We start from the raw sequence: 17,464 nt of genomic DNA, 5'->3' as shown, positions 1-17,464 counted from the left end.
CTGAGGTTACTACTACCTGCTGCGGTTACTACTACCTGCTGAGGTTACTACTACCTGCTGAGGTTACTACTACCTGCTGAGGTTACTACTACCTGCTGCGGTTACTACAACCTGCTGAGGTTACTACTACCTACCTGCTGAGGTTACTACTACCTACCTGCTGAGGTTACTACTACCTACCTGCTGAGGTTACTACTACCTGCTGCGGTTACTACTACCTGCTGAGGTTACTACTACCTGCTGAGGTTAATACTACCTGCTGCGGTTACTACTACCTACCTGCTGAGGTTACTACTACCTACCTGCTGAGGTTACTACTACCTACCTGCTGAGGTTACTACTACCTACCTGCTGAGGGTACTACTACCCGCTGAGGTTACTACTACCCGCTGAGGTTACTACTACCCGATGAGGTTACTGCTACCTACCTGCTGAGGTTACTGCTACCTACCTGCTGAGGTTACTACTACCTACCTGCTGAGGTTACTACTACCTACCTGCTGAGGTTACTACTACCTACCTGCTGAAGTTACTACTACCTACCTGCTGAAGTTACTACTACCTACCTGCTGAAGTTACTACTACCTACCTGCTGAGGTTACTACAACCTGCTGAGGTTACTACAACCTGCTGAGGTTACTACAACCTGCTGAGGTTACTACAACCTGCTGAGGTTACTACTACCTGCCGAGGTTACTACTACCTGCCGCGGTTACTACTACCTGCCGAGGTTACTACTACCTGCCGAGGTTACTACTACCTGCCGAGGTTACTACTACCTGCCGAGGTTACTACTACCCACCTGCCGAGGTTACTACTACCCACCTGCCGAGGTTACTACTACCCACCTGCCGAGGTTACTACTACCTACCTGCTGAGGTTACTTCTACCTGCTGAGTTTACTTCTACCTGCTGAGGTTACTACTACCTGCTGAGGTTACTACTACCTGCTGAGGTTACTACTACCTACCTGCTGAGGTTACTACTACCTACCTGCTGAGGTTACTACCACCTACCTGCTGAGGTTACTACCACCTACCTGCTGAGGTTACTACTACCTACCTGCTGAGGTTACTACTACATGCTGAGTTTACTGCTACCTACCTGTTGAGGTTACTACCACCTACCTGCTGAGGTTACTACTACCTACCTGCTGAGGTTACTACTACCTACCTGCTGAGGTTACTACTACCTGCTGAGGTTACTACTACATGCTGAGGTTACTACTACCTGCTGAGGTTACTACTACCTACCTGCTGAGGTTACTACTACCTACCTGCTGAGGTTACTACCACCTACCTGCTGAAGTTACTACTACCTACCTGCTGAGGTTACTACAACCTACCTGCTGAGGTTACTACTACCTACCTGCTGAGGTTACTACTACCTACCTGCTGAGGTTACTACTACCTACCTGCTGAGGTTACTACTACCTACCTGCTGAGGTTACTACTACCTACCTGCTGAGATTACTACTACCTGCTGAGGTTACTACTACCTACCTGCTGAGGTTACTACTACCTACCTGCTGAGGTTACTACTACCTACCTGCTGAGGTTACTACTACCTACCTGCTGAGGTTACTACTACCTACCTGCTGAGGTTACTACTACCTACCTGCTGAGGTTACTACTACCTACCTGCTGAGGTTACTACTACCTACCTGCTGAGGTTACTACTACCTACCTGCTGAGGTTACTACTACCTACCTGCTGAGGTTACTACTACCTACCTGCTGAGGTTACTACTACCTACCTGCTGAAGTTACTACTACCTGCTGAGGTTACTACTACCTGCTGAGGTTACTACTACCTGCTGAGGTTACTACAACCTGCTGAGGTTACTACTACCTGCTGAGGTTACTACTACCTGCTGAGGTTACTACTACCTGCTGAGGTTACTACTACCTGCTGCGGTTACTACTACCTGCTGCGGTTACTACTACCTACCTGCCGAGGTTACTACTACCTACCTGCCGAGGTTACTACTACCCACCTGCCGAGGTTACTACTACCTACCTGCTGAGGTTACTACTACCTGCTGAGGTTACTTCTACCTGCTGAGGTTACTACTACCTGCTGAGGTTACTACTACCTGCTGAGGTTACTTCTACCTGCTGAGGTTACTTCTACCTGCTGAGGTTACTACCTACCTGCTGAGGTTACTACTACCTACCTGCTGAGGTTACTACTACCTGCTGAGGTTACTACTACCTGCTGCGGTTACTACTACCTGCTGCGGTTACTACTACATGCTGAGGTTACTACTACCTACCTGCTGAGGTTACTACTCCCTACCTGCTGAGGTTACTACTACCTACCTGCTGAGGTTACTACTACCTACCTGCTGAGGTTACTACTACCTACCTGCTGAGGTTACTACTACCTACCTGCTGAGGTTACTACTACCTACCTGCTGAGGTTACTACTACCTACCTGCTGCGGTTACTACTACCTGCTGCGGTTACTACTACATGCTGAGGTTACTACTACCTACCTGCTGAGGTTACTACTCCCTACCTGCTGAGGTTACTACTCCCTACCTGCTGAGGTTACTACTACCTACCTGCTGAGGTTACTACTACCTACCTGCTGAGGTTACTACTACCTACCTGCTGAGGTTACTACTACCTACCTGCTGAGGTTACTACTACCTACCTGCTGAGGTTACTACTACCTACCTGCTGAGGTTACTACTACCTACCTGCTGAGATTTCTACTACCTGCTGAGGTTACTACTACCTGCTGAGGTTACTACTACCTACCTGCTGAGGTTACTACTACCTACCTGCTGAGGTTACTACTACCTACCTGCTGAGGTTACTACTACCTACCTGCTGAGGTTACTACTACCTACCTGCTGAGGTTACTACTACCTACCTGCTGAGGTTACTACTACCTACCTGCTGAGGTTACTACTACCTACCTGCTGAGTTTACTACTACCTACCTGCTGAGGTTACTTCTACCTGCTGAGGTTACTACTACCTACCTGCTGAGGTTACTACTACCTACCTGCTGAGGTTACTACTACCTGCTGAGGTTACTACTACCTACCTGCTGAGGTTACTACTACCTACCTGCTGAGGTTACTACTACATGCTGAGGTTACTACTACCTGCTGAGGTTACTTCTACCTGCTGAGGTTACTTCTACCTGCTGAGGTTACTACTACCTACCTGCTGAGGTTACTACTACCTACCTGCTGAGGTTACTACTACCTACCTGCTGAGGTTACTACTACCTACCTGCTGAGGTTACTACTACCTGCTGAGGTTACTACTACCTGCTGAGGTTACTACTACATGCTGAGGTTACTACTACCTACCTGCTGAGGTTACTACTCCCTACCTGCTGAGGTTACTACTACCTACCTGCTGAGGTTACTACTACCTACCTGCTGAGGTTACTACTACCTACCTGCTGAGGTTACTACTACCTACCTGCTGAGGTTACTACTACCTACCTGCTGAGGTTACTACTACCTACCTGCTGAGATTTCTACTACCTGCTGAGGTTACTACTACCTGCTGAGGTTACTACTACCTACCTGCTGAGGTTACTACTACCTACCTGCTGAGGTTACTACTACCTACCTGCTGAGGTTACTACTACCTACCTGCTGAGGTTACTACTACCTACCTGCTGAGGTTACTACTACCTACCTGCTGAGGTTACTACTACCTACCTGCGGTTACTACTACCTGCTGAGGTTACTACTACCTACCTGCTGAGGTTACTACTACCTACCTGCTGAGGTTACTACGACCTACCTGCTGAGGTTACTACGACCTACCTGCTGAGGTTACTACGACCTACCTGCTGAGGTTACTACTACCTACCTGCTGAAGTTACTACTACCTACCTGCTGAGGTTACTACTACCTGCTGAGGTTACTACTACCTGCTGAGGTTACTACAACCTGCTGAGGTTACTACAACCTGCTGAGGTTACTACTACCTGCTGAGGTTACTACTACCTACCTGCTGAGGTTACTACTACCTACCTGCTGAGATTACTACTACCTACCTGCTGAGGTTACTACTACCTACCTGCTGAGGTTACTACTACCTACCTGCTGAGGTTACTACTACCTGCTGCGGTTACTACTACCTGCTGCGGTTACTACTACCTGCTGCGGTTACTACTACCCGCTGCGGTTACTACTACCCGCTGAGGTTACTACTATCTACATGCTGAGGTTACTACTACCTGCTGAGGTTACTACTATCTACCTGCTGAGGTTACTACTACCTACCTGCTGAGGTTACTACTACCTGCTTGAGGTTTCTACTACCTGCTTGAGGTTACCACTACCTGCTGCGGTTACTACTACCTGCTGCGGTTACTACTACCTGCTGCGGTTACTACTACCTGCTGCGGTTACTACTACCTGCTGCGGTTACTACTACCTACCTGCTGAGGTTACTACTACCTACCTGCTGAGGTTACTACTACCTACCTGCTGAGGTTACTACTACCTACCTGCTGAGGTTACTACTACCTACCTGCTGAGGTTACTACTACCTACCTGCTGAGGTTACTACTACCTACCTGCTGAGGTTACCCTCACCTACCTGCTGAGGTTACTACCACCTACCTGCTGAGGTTACTACCACCTACCTGCTGAGGTTACTACCACCTACCTGCTGAGGTTACTACCACCTACCTGCTGAGGTTACTACCACCTACCTGCTGAGGTTACTACCACCTACCTGCTGAGGTTACTACCACCTACCTGCTGAGGTTACTACCACCTACCTGCTGAGGTTACTACTACCTACCTCCTGAGGTTACTACTACCCGCTGAGGTTACTACTACCCACTGAGGTTACTACTACCCGCTGAGGTTACTACTACCCGCTGAGGTTACTACTACCCGCTGAGGTTACTACTACCCGCTGAGGTTACTACTACCCGCTGAGGTTACTACTACCTACCCGCTGAGGTTACTACTACCTGCTGAGGTTACTACAACCTGCTGAGGTTACTACTACCTACCCGCTGAGGTTACTACTACCTACCTGCTGAGGTTACTACTACCTACCTGCTGAGGTTACTACTACCTACCTGCTGAGGTTACTACTACCTGCTGAGGTTACTCCATTATGTGGTAACGTTAACAGAACTGTGGGAAAGCAGTGCTCGGCAGGCAGGGAGCGAAGACACTGTGTACCGGTGTCCACTACTAGTGGTCCGTGGGTCAGCTCTTTCTTCACCCTCACCAGCATGCAATTGATTATAACCCATCCGCAACCGCCCGACTATATGTGATAAAGTGAAAAGAAAATCTAAGGCACCCAACCCTAACCCGCAAATATAGAAAATGTGCTATTGGCTACAGTCAAAGATGGCAGAGCGATTTTCTTTGACGGGGCTACAGGATCATTTTTTTGCCTGATTTAGATATGTTTCTGCTTATAATTTCCGACATTTTGGTAGCCTATTTGTTAGTCAATATAATTAGATACATGCAGCTTCTCTTCTGTCATTATATGTTGCCCTAGACGACTAAATAAATCCTTTCTTAACAGAATAATGTAATAGATTACCGATTAGATTGAAGCATTCATTCTATCAAAGTTTTTTTCTGTCATCTTTCTCCCCAGTCCCCTAAAGCCATTTAGGGTCTGGGGAGAAAATACAATAACGCAACAACAAAAAATGGGAAAGATTTTCTGCGCAAAATTTCCAAATGACATCAGTTTGACCGGTTGTAAGGAAAAAGAAAACTGTGAAAAGGACCCAAAGTGTTTCTGATAAGATTGCAGTTTGGCTTTGATTAATATTTTATGTGGTTAAAATACTATCAGCTTTTATGATGAAGACAGCACCTATACAGATTGTATCTGAGCATTGCGTTCTCTCAAGATGCAGAAATAAATCCTATTTCTTCACTCCTGTTTCCCTACATTGGGTGTATAATTTTACTGCAAGAAATGCTTAATTCTGCAGGACTTATTATTAAGGCTATGTGAGAGGTTATAGATCTACAGTGTCCACATTTCAGTTTCCATACAGTTCCCTTGATATGCCATTTGAAGTCCCATCTTTTGACTGTTGAATTTGTGTAGCGACTCACAATCGTCACATGACACTGCTATCATCCTCTTTTACCACTTCACCAAATCTTTCCCAAACAATACTTCTGCCCCCCTCCCCCCTCTTTATTTTCAACTCTCCTTTTGCAGCTTTTGTCTTATTGAATTCAACTTCAACAATGTCCTTTTTGCCTCCGTGGATTGATGTAAACGTTATCTGCCTGTTCCCAAAAGCATTATTTGGATGTGTAGGCTATTTTGCACGCGTACAGTTAAACCCTACATTCAGGTTTATGCACTAATACCAGATAGCTTAAAATAGGACATATCGACAGATTATTCGCCTTGTCGGCTTGGCTATTCGAACCAGCGTCCTTTTGGTTACTTGCACTAAAGAACTCGCTACTTCCCAAAAGAACTTGTGGATATCACTTTTATGTCTCTGTGTGCACTGGCTTACAGGACACCCATCCAGGCCCGGCGCCACGAAGGGGCAAAAGGGGGCAATGCCCCTTAGTTGAATATTGTGCCCCCTCAGTTTTGTATCCCTATTCTGTCCCACAATCTGCCCCCTCCGTCATGCCCAACCGATTTGTTGTGTATGCTTCATTCATGCAACTGCCTTGCACGCATCATACAAACGTCATAAACATTTTACCAGTTGAAAAAAACGATTGGCCTTCACAGTAGAAGGGCGGGGTCAATTTGACCATTTAGGTTTACTTTCAAAGTTACGTACTACGTAAAAAAAAAAAAAAGGTTTCAACGTGCAGCTGGATAGAATTTAGCTAATGATAACAGTTAGGTAAGTAACTGACAGCATGATGGATATTAGAAAGTGGTTTCGCCAAAGCACAACTTCAACATCGGATCAAAGCGGCGGGGAGGGCAAGAAATCTGCTCCAGAGGCCAAGGCCAATTGTGTGGAAAAACTGTGACGTAACAATGAGTTTGATGAGTTATGGGAGAAATACAAGCACACGGACACCCCCGCTCCAAGAAAATGGCAAAGAGTAGTGAGTAGTAATCTGAAAGAATATGTGGTCGAAACAACAATGGGTCAGCAAGAAGAGGACAATGAGAGGGAGTGCAACAGACTGTTTTTCAGCATTCTGGATCCTGTACTAGGAGAAATGTCAGCAAGATTTAACGAACGAAACAGCCAACTTGTTGAGGCCCTGTGTGCCTTGCACCTAGAGAATGAAACCTTTATGGATGTGAAAAAGGTGAAACCACTGCTTGTCTTTGTGGAAGCTGAGTTTACTGTCACACGCCAGTTTCTACAGACTGAAATCGCCCGATCTGGAGAAGAAAAATTTACTATGCAGAGCATTTTGGATACATACTCCGGGCCTCAAACAGCAACGCCTACTGTGATGATGGCATTGAAGCTGGGATTAACATTCGGAGCATCCACGGCAACTTGCGAGAACTCTTTTTCAACATTGAAAAACTTATTCAGTAAGCACAGACAGAGCATGTTGCACAGGAGGAAAGCGTAGATGATTCAACTGGCATTTGAGAGGGATCTTACAAGCACATTCCGTGGGTAGAGTGAGAGACTTCTGAGGAGGTTCAATACAGCATCAAGGCGGCAGCAACTCTTTTGAATCTGGGTAAGAACAGGCAGCCTGGCAGGGCTTGTATTATTTTGATATTTACTAGTTTTTGGAAATGCGTGGCAAATGTCAGCAATAGGCGTTGATGTGATTTTCTTTATTGGCGTTGCTGCCAAGTCTACTGCTTGATTTCTGTGATGTGATTGGAAATGTTTGGTTTATAGTATAATCGTATTGTTTTTAATGTTGTTTAATATGGTAGAAGAGGTGCTTTGCATTACATTGATGAGGTTGGGCAGACCTTGACCAATGGTTGAGTAGCGATGTAGCTACAGTGTTGCCATAAACAACTCGTTGCTATTGAATACTAATTTCTCTTATCATACGCAGCGTAGTACGACACTCTTGTGGGAAGACAGCTTGGTAGCTGCGTCCAAGCTGCATTGTACCAATAAGTCATGGTAGTGCATTGTATATTATTGTTTGCTTTCCGCGATTGGAAATGCATTGTATTGGCATGGAGAAGGGTTATTACGGTAATTAGCAACTGTTTTACAATGCATTGATGGGTATTGTGCATGTAGCTGTGTAGTGTTGTCATAATTTGCAATTTCTCGAGCCAGTTATGAACTGTCCATGTTTGTAAAGCGGTGTAGTAGTCTGTATTCTTGCGGCAAGATAGCCGTGCATGGCTGCAAATACATTGTGTGTAATTGTACTATGCTGCCCTACCAAGCAAAAAGGCAGTAACTGCTAATTTGGTCGAAAATGAGTTAATGTCCTTTTTACAACATGAAATACATGCTTAATCATGTGGACTAGTATCCTGCCTCTATTGTATTGTGTTTTGGAGAAAATGGGGGTCATGTTAGCAGTAACTGCATAAAGTTACTGTGAAACCAAGGTAAATAAAAGTCCTTTTTACTCAGTTCCACGCTATGAGCAGTTACTGCTTTTTTGCTTGGTAGGGCAGTGTGGATTATTATCCATCCTGTGTTATCAGCAAGTGAAAATAGTTGTGCCCCCTTAGTCCTTTCTGATGCCCCCTTGCCGAGTTAATCTTGCTGTCGGACCTGCACCCATGGAAGTCTATTTTTTATTTATTTAGTCAATCATTTCGACAGTAAGTCTCCAAAAAGTAATTCATAAACCTTGTTAATTTCCGCATATACTAGGAAGCTAAGTATTTGTTTCTTGGGCTTAAAGAATGTGACTGATCAAAGTGCCCCAGGCCTTTGAAAAAATTAATAATTGTAGTGATTGAAAGCAAGGGGATATCAGTGAACAAATGCCGTGCTCAAGGATATGACGGCGCCAGTGTAATGAGTGGAGCTTACCCACCCAGTGGGCATACGATGTGATAAAGACGTCTTTTACTGGTTGAAATCTGGTTGGGCGGTTTTATAACCAGATAGGCCTGTGTCGTCTGCTCCTCCCCTCCGGCGTACAACGTCGCTAGAGTACTAACCACCGGTCCTGGGATTCATCATTACGCACACCTGGCACTCATCATTACACGCACCAGTGAATCATTACTATTCACACCTAGACTCCATTACCTTCATCATTTCCTCCGCTTTATATGTCACTGTCCCATGTTCACTCACCAGTTGGTATTGTTCTTGTGTATCGGCGTACTGCCGTATGTTAGTGTCGTGTTCTTGGTTTTCTTGTTTTATTAAAACGTTTCACCTGCTTCTGACTCACCGCCCCATCATTACAGCCTATGTCTTTTATTTCAATATCCTACTACAATCCACCAAGATTTACAAAACCCTAATCATTTTTTTATCCCATTTATAGTAAAATATTATTGCACCTGAAATTGACCCTGAAAATATTACTATAATATTATCCCTTAAAGCAACTGACATAATGTATGTAGTAATTTTATTGAAAATTTCAGTAGCTAAAGGAGGTAAGTATATCAGTTCAAGCTAAAACTTGATTTGGAATCTGTGAGCATCGGTAAACATTTTATACGACAGTTGGGATAGAGGTCAACATTTTATATGGCATTTGGGACAGAGCGATCAACGTTCCATACGGCAGTTGGGACAGAGCGATCAACGTTCCATACGGCAGTTGGGACAGAGCGATCAACGTTCCATACGGCAGTTGGGACAGAGCGATCAACGTTCCATACGGCGGTTGGGACAGAGCGGTCAACGTTCCATACGGCGGTTGGGACAGAGCGGTCAACGTTCCATACGGCGGGTGAGACAGAGCGGTCAACGTTCCATACGGCGGGTGAGACAGAGCGGTCAACGTTCCATACGGCGGGTGAGACAGAGCGGTCAACGTTCCATACGGCGGGTGAGACAGAGCGGTCAACGTTCCATACGGCGGGTGAGACAGAGCGGTCAACGTTCCATACGGCGGGTGAGACAGAGCGGTCAACGTTCCATACGGCGGGTGAGACAGAGCGGTCAACGTTCCATACGGCGGGTGAGACAGAGCGGTCAACGTTCCATACGGCGGGTGAGACAGAGCGGTCAACGTTCCATACGGCGGGTGAGACAGAGCGGTCAACGTTCCATACGGCGGGTGAGACAGAGCGGTCAACGTTCCATACGGCGGGTGAGACAGAGCGGTCAACGTTCCATACGGCGGGTGAGACAGAGCGGTCAACGTTCCATACGGCGGGTGAGACAGAGCGGTCAACGTTCCATACGGCGGGTGAGACAGAGCGGTCAACGTTCCATACGGCGGGTGAGACAGAGCGGTCAACGTTCCATACGGCGGGTGAGACAGAGCGGTCAACGTTCCATACGGCGGGTGAGACAGAGCGGTCAACGTTCCATACGGCGGGTGAGACAGAGCGGTCAACGTTCCATACGGCGGGTGAGACAGAGCGGTCAACGTTCCATACGGCGGGTGAGACAGAGCGGTCAACGTTCCATACGGCGGGTGAGACAGAGCGGTCAACGTTCCATACGGCGGGTGAGACAGAGCGGTCAACGTTCCATACGGCGGGTGAGACAGAGCGGTCAACGTTCCATACGGCGGGTGAGACAGAGCGGTCAACGTTCCATACGGCGGGTGAGACAGAGCGGTCAACGTTCCATACGGCGGGTGAGACAGAGCGGTCAACGTTCCATACGGCGGGTGAGACAGAGCGGTCAACGTTCCATACGGCGGGTGAGACAGAGCGGTCAACGTTCCATACGGCGGTTGGGACAGAGCGGTCAACGTTCCATACGGGCGGGTGAGACAGAGCGGTCAACGTTCCATACGGCGGTTGAGACAGAGCGGTCAACGTTCCATACGGCGGTTGGGACAGAGCGGTCAACGTTCCATACGGCGGTTGGGACAGAGCGGTCAACGTTCCATACGGCGGGTGAGACAGAGCGGTCAACGTTCCATACGGCGGTTGGGACAGAGCGGTCAACGTTCCATACGGCGGGTGAGACAGAGCGGTCAACGTTCCATACGGCGGGTGAGACAGAGCGGTCAACGTTCCATACGGCGGGTGAGACAGAGCGGTCAACGTTCCATACGGCGGTTGGGACAGAGCGGTCAACGTTCCATACGGCGGTTGGGACAGAGCGGTCAACGTTCCATACGGCGGGTGAGACAGAGCGGTCAACGTTCCATACGGCGGTTGGGACAGAGCGGTCAACGTTCCATACGGCGGGTGAGACAGAGCGGTCAACGTTCCATACGGCGGGTGAGACAGAGCGGTCAACGTTCCATACGGCGGGTGAGACAGAGCGGTCAACGTTCCATACGGCGGGTGAGACAGAGCGGTCAACATTCCATACGGCGGGTGAGACAGAGCGGTCAACGTTCCATACGGCGGGTGAGACAGAGCGGTCAACGTTCCATACGGCGGGTGAGACAGAGCGGTCAACGTTCCATACGGCAGGTGAGACAGAGCGGTCAACGTTCCATACGGCGGGTGAGACAGAGCGGTCAACGTTCCATACGGCGGTTGGGACAGAGCGGTCAACGTTCCATACGGCGGGTGAGACAGAGCGGTCAACGTTCCATACGGCGGGTGAGACAGAGCGGTCAACGTTCCATACGGCGGGTGAGACAGAGCGGTCAACGTTCCATACGGCGGTTGAGACAGAGCGGTCAACGTTCCATACGGCGGGTGAGACAGAGCGGTCAACGTTCCATACGGCGGTTGGGACAGAGCGGTCAACGTTCCATACGGGCGGGTGAGACAGAGCGGTCAACGTTCCATACGGCGGGTGAGACAGAGCGGTCAACGTTCCATACGGGCGGGTGAGACAGAGCGGTCAACGTTCCATACGGCAGGGTGAGACAGAGCGGTCAACGTTCCATACGGCGGGTGAGACAGAGCGGTCAACGTTCCATACGGCGGGTGAGACAGAGCGGTCAACGTTCCATACGGCGGTTGAGACAGAGCGATCAACGTTCCATACGGCCGGTTGGGACAGAGCGGTCAACGTTCCATACGGCGGGTGAGACAGAGCGGTCAACGTTCCATACGGCGGGTGAGACAGAGCGGTCAACGTTCCATACGGCGGGTGAGACAGAGCGGTCAACGTTCCATACGGCGGGTGAGACAGAGCGGTCAACGTTCCATACGGGCGGGTGAGACAGAGCGGTCAACGTTCCATACGGCGGTTGAGACAGAGCGGTCAACGTTCCATACGGCGGGTGAGACAGAGCGGTCAACGTTCCATACGGCGGTTGGGACAGAGCGGTCAACGTTCCATACGGCGGTTGGGACAGAGCGGTCAACGTTCCATACGGCAGGTGAGACAGAGCGGTCAACGTTCCATACGGCGGTTGGGACAGAGCGGTCAACGTTCCATACGGCGGGTGAGACAGAGCGGTCAACGTTCCATACGGCGGTTGAGACAGAGCGGTCAACGTTCCATACGGCGGGTGAGACAGAGCGGTCAACGTTCCATACGGCGGGTGAGACAGAGCGGTCAACGTTCCATACGGCAGGTGAGACAGAGCGGTCAACGTTCCATACGGCGGGTGAGACAGAGCGGTCAACGTTCCATACGGCGGGTGAGACAGAGCGGTCAACGTTCCATACGGCGGGTGAGACAGAGCGGTCAACGTTCCATACGGCGGTTGGGACAGAGCGGTCAACGTTCCATACGGCGGTTGGGACAGAGCGGTCAACGTTCCATACGGCGGTTGGGACAGAGCGGTCAACGTTCCATACGGGCGGGTGAGACAGAGCGGTCAACGTTCCATACGGCGGGTGAGACAGAGCGGTCAACGTTCCATACGGCGGGTGAGACAGAGCGGTCAACGTTCCATACGGCGGTTGGGACAGAGCGGTCAACGTTCCATACGGCGGTTGGGACAGAGCGGTCAACGTTCCATACGGCGGGTGAGACAGAGCGGTCAACGTTCCATACGGCGGTTGGGACAGAGCGGTCAACGTTCCATACGGCGGTTGGGACAGAGCGGTCAACGTTCCATACGGCGGTTGGGACAGAGCGGTCAACGTTCCATACGGCGGGTGGGACAGAGCGGTCAACGTTCCATACGGCGGGTGAGACAGAGCGGTCAACGTTCCATACGGGCGGGTGAGACAGAGCGGTCAACGTTCCATACGGCGGGTGAGACAGAGCGGTCAACGTTCCATACGGCGGGTGGGACAGAGCGGTCAACGTTCCATACGGCGGGTGAGACAGAGCGGTCAACGTTCCATACGGCGGGTGAGACAGAGCGGTCAACGTTCCATACGGCGGGTGAGACAGAGCGGTCAACGTTCCATACGGCGGGTTGGGACAGAGCGGTCAACGTTCCATACGGCGGTTGAGACAGAGCGGTCAACGTTCCATACGGTAAGCTACACAACAACACAGCTGGAAAACAACAGTTTTTTTTAAATGAACACAAAAAATTCTATAAGATTAGACTGCTAAGTGGTAGACCCAGTTCTCCTTCTTGTTTTACTTTGGTAAGTAAAGCGGCGGTTTGTTGGGGAGAAGAAAGTCCAGCAAAATTAATGTAGATATTATTTTTTTTAAACATTACAATACATTCACAACATATTAAGTGTGTGCCCTCAGGCCCCTACTCTACTACCACATATCTACAACACAAAATCTGTGTGTTCGTGTGTTTGTATGCATGTGTCTGTGCCTATGTTTGTGTTGCTTCACAGTCGCTGCTGTTCAATAAGGTGTAGTTTTATCTGTTTTTTAGATCCAATTTTACTACTTGCATGAGTTACTTGATGTGGAATAGAGTTCTGTGCAGTCATGGCTCTATGTAGTACTGTGCGCCTCCCATAGTCTGTTCTGGACTTGGGGACTGTGAAGCGACCTCTGGTGGCATGTCTTGTGGGGTATGCATGGGTGTCTGAGCTGTGTGACAGTTGTTCAAACAGACAGCTCTGTGATTTCAACATGTCAATACCTCTCACAAATACAAGTAGTTATGAAGTCAATCTGTCCTCCACTTTGAGCCAGGAGAGATTGACATGCATATTATTAATGTTGGCTCTCTGTGTACATCCAAGGGCCAGTCATGCTGCCCTGTTCTGAGCCAATTGCGATTTTCCTGAGTCCCTCTTTGTGGCACCTGACCACACGACTGAATACTAGTCCAGGTGCGACACAACTAGGGCCTATAGGACCTACCTTGTTGATAGTGTTGTTAAGAAGGTAGAGCAGCGCTTTATTATGGACAGACTTCTCCCCATCTTAGCTACTGTTGTATCAATATGTTTTGACCATGACAGTTTATAATCCAGGGTTTCTCCAAGCAGTTTAGTCTCCTCAATTTGCTAAATTTCCACGTTATTAATTACAAGATTTAGTTGAGGTTTAGGGTTTAGTGAATGATTTGTCCTAAATACAATGCTTTTAGTTTTTTAAATATTTAGGAATAACTTATTCCTTGCCACCCATTCTGAAAGTAACTGTAGCTCTTTGTTAAGCGTTGCAGTCATTTCAGTAGCTGTGGTAGCTGGTGTGTATAGTGTTGAGTCATCCGCATACATAGAAACTCTGGCTTTACTCAAAGCCAGTGGCAGGTCATTAAAGATTGAAAAAAGTAAGGGGCCTAGACAGCTGCCATGGGGAGATGCTGATCACAGTAACTTTAGAAAACACTGTCATCATGTCAACATTTGGTCATGCTAGCTGTGTGTAAAAGAGAGAATGGTTGATGAATACACATATAGGAAACATTGATTGTGTGTGAGAGAGACATTTTAAGCTAGCCTAATTCTTGAAACATGTGCCCCCCAATATGGATGTGAATTTGTTCTTGATTCATCAGGGATCCTTGTATTTTTTGGTATTTTCTATTTGACAATACGATACATGTTGCCTTGATAAATTGCAGCTGTTTAAAAGGCAAATCCAAAGATGAAACAATAACAAAACGGTCGCCCGGCCTCTGTTTTGGTAAAATCTGATGGATGTGCCTGGAGAAATGTCTGACCATCCATGATTTCAAAATCGTTTTACCATGTTATGAGGCTATACAGTGTTTGTTTACATTTACAATGTTTACAAACATTGGAGTAAAACAAGCTTATATTTTGGGTTGTGATGAAGTACGACATTTGAACTAAGCTCATGAGGCATTTATAAGTTATATTCTTCAAGAATCAATGGATATATATAATTTATAAGTCCAAAAATGTATGTAGCAACTACAGACTGCCCCTTTAAATCTATCAAAAGTGTGTGAGTTTACGCCTATGGATTTTTTTTTTTTATCAGCATGATATTATCCTGACCAACTTGCCCTCCAAATACACCTCTGCTGTTTTCAATCAGGATCTCAGCGATCACTGCCTCATTGCCTGCATCTGTTATGGGTCCGCGGTCAAACGCTCCCTGAAACACTTTCTGCGAGCAGACCTTTCTAATCAACCTGGCCCGGGTATCCTGGAAGGATATTGACCTCATCCTATCAGTAGAGGATGTCTGGTTGTTCTTTAAAAGCCATTTCCTCACCATCTTAAATAAACAGATATAGCCCTTGGTTCACACCAGACCTGACTGCCCTCGACCAGCACAAAAACATCTTGTGGCATTCTGCATTAGCATCGAATAGTCCCCTCGATATGCAACTTTTCAGGGAAGTCAGGAACCAAAACACACAGTTAGTTAGGAAAGCAAAAGCTAGCTTTTTCAAACAGAAATTTGCATCCTGTAGCTCTATCTCCAAAAAGTTCTGGGACACTGTAAAGTCCATGGAGAATAAGAGCACATCCTCTCAGCTGCCCAAGGCACTGAGGCACTGTCACCACCGATAAATCCACGATAATCGAGAATTTCAATAAGCATTTTTCTACGGCTGGCCATGCTTACTCCTCGCTACCCCTACCCCGGCCATCAGCTCCACACCCCCCGCAGCTACTTGCCCAAGCCTCCCCAGCTTCTCCTTCACCCAGATAGCAGATGTTCTGAAAGAGCTGCAAAACCTGGACCCGTACAAATCAGCTGGGCTAGACAATCTGGACCCTCTCTTTCTAAAATTATCCACCGCCATTGTTGCAACCCCTATTACTAGTCTGTTCAACCGCTCTTTCGTATCGTCTGAAATTCCTAAAGATTGGAAAGCTGCCGCGGTCAGCTGGGCCTCTTCAAAGGGGGTGACACTCTAGACCCAAACTGTTACAGACCTATATCTTGAGCCTCTCATTCTCCTTAATTGACGGCCTCAACACGTTCCGGAAAGAGATTAAGTGTATAGGAAGCTGGACAAAAAAAGCGGTTTGCGATTTTATTCATACTGGTGATCCTGTGTTTGTTGATATTGCTACCACACAACTCAGTCTTATCTCTGGTATATCTTGGCATACATCATTCAAGACAAAGTTTCAAATGTGTGCAGCGTAATCATATAATGTACAATGTCTCGGGAGTCTCAAGTTGGACTTAATTTACCTTGATTGCAGCCCATTTCTGTCAACTATTAGCCAGGCAAAACCTGCTGAGTTCGACACTAAATTGTGGCATAATGTATCCCAAGCAAAGGATTTGTCCTCATTGTTAGGCTATTTGATGTGTAATTTGTATAAATACAGTATATAGTTATAGATAGTAGGCTACACTGCATAATGAAACAATGTAAGCTGATGTTTTGAGGGTGTGCTGACTATTATTTGGCATTAATAGACTGGTTTTACGCACAACTTTCTATCCAAGCTGGGAGAGTGCGAGGACGGCTCATGTCATGCAGGTTCAGGTAGGCTATACAGGACAGTTGTATAATTTAAATTTTTTATCAATTGGTTGGCGATTAGTATTCTGTTGTACCGAAAATGTATTTGACCAATCTGCAATGTTTGAATTTCTAACTTGAATTACATTATTGCCACCAGCCAGAAGTCTAAATCATGGCAGCCCTGCAACACCCTGTATAGCTTAGTGAAATGTTAGGCTTAACATGAGAAAATTACAACGAAATAGGCCTAAAAAACATATCCGTTAGCTGAAGCAAAGCTATAGGCTACATGCTCGGGCACCACAGAAAGCCCATCATCAATTCAATCAGCCTGGTCTCAAGAGAATTTTGTATTATTCTGTACGTAAATCTAAGGACAATCCATTTAGTCTGATATCCTCTTGACGGTCGCCTAGGATAGGGGGCGCCACAGCGCATTTTGAAAAAAATGTGTGCCCATTTTAAACGGCCTACTACTCAAACTCAGAAGCTAGGATATGCATATAATTAATACTTGTGGATAGAAAACACCCTAAAGTTTCTAAAACTGTTTGAATGGTGTCTGTGAGTATAACAGAACTCATATGGCAGTCAAAGCCCCGAGACAGATCGAAACAGGAAGTGGAATTCTGAATTGCGAACTCAACTTCATCACGTTGCCTGTTAATCACTCCGTGAGCTATGGTTCATTGAGCACTTCCTATTGCTTCCACTAGATGTCCCCAGTCTTTATA

Source organism: Salmo salar, chromosome ssa03 (assembly GCF_905237065.1).
Source record: "Salmo salar chromosome ssa03, Ssal_v3.1, whole genome shotgun sequence".
Lineage (NCBI taxonomy): Eukaryota > Metazoa > Chordata > Actinopteri > Salmoniformes > Salmonidae > Salmo > Salmo salar.
Note: the sequence above shows the minus strand (reverse complement) of the source record.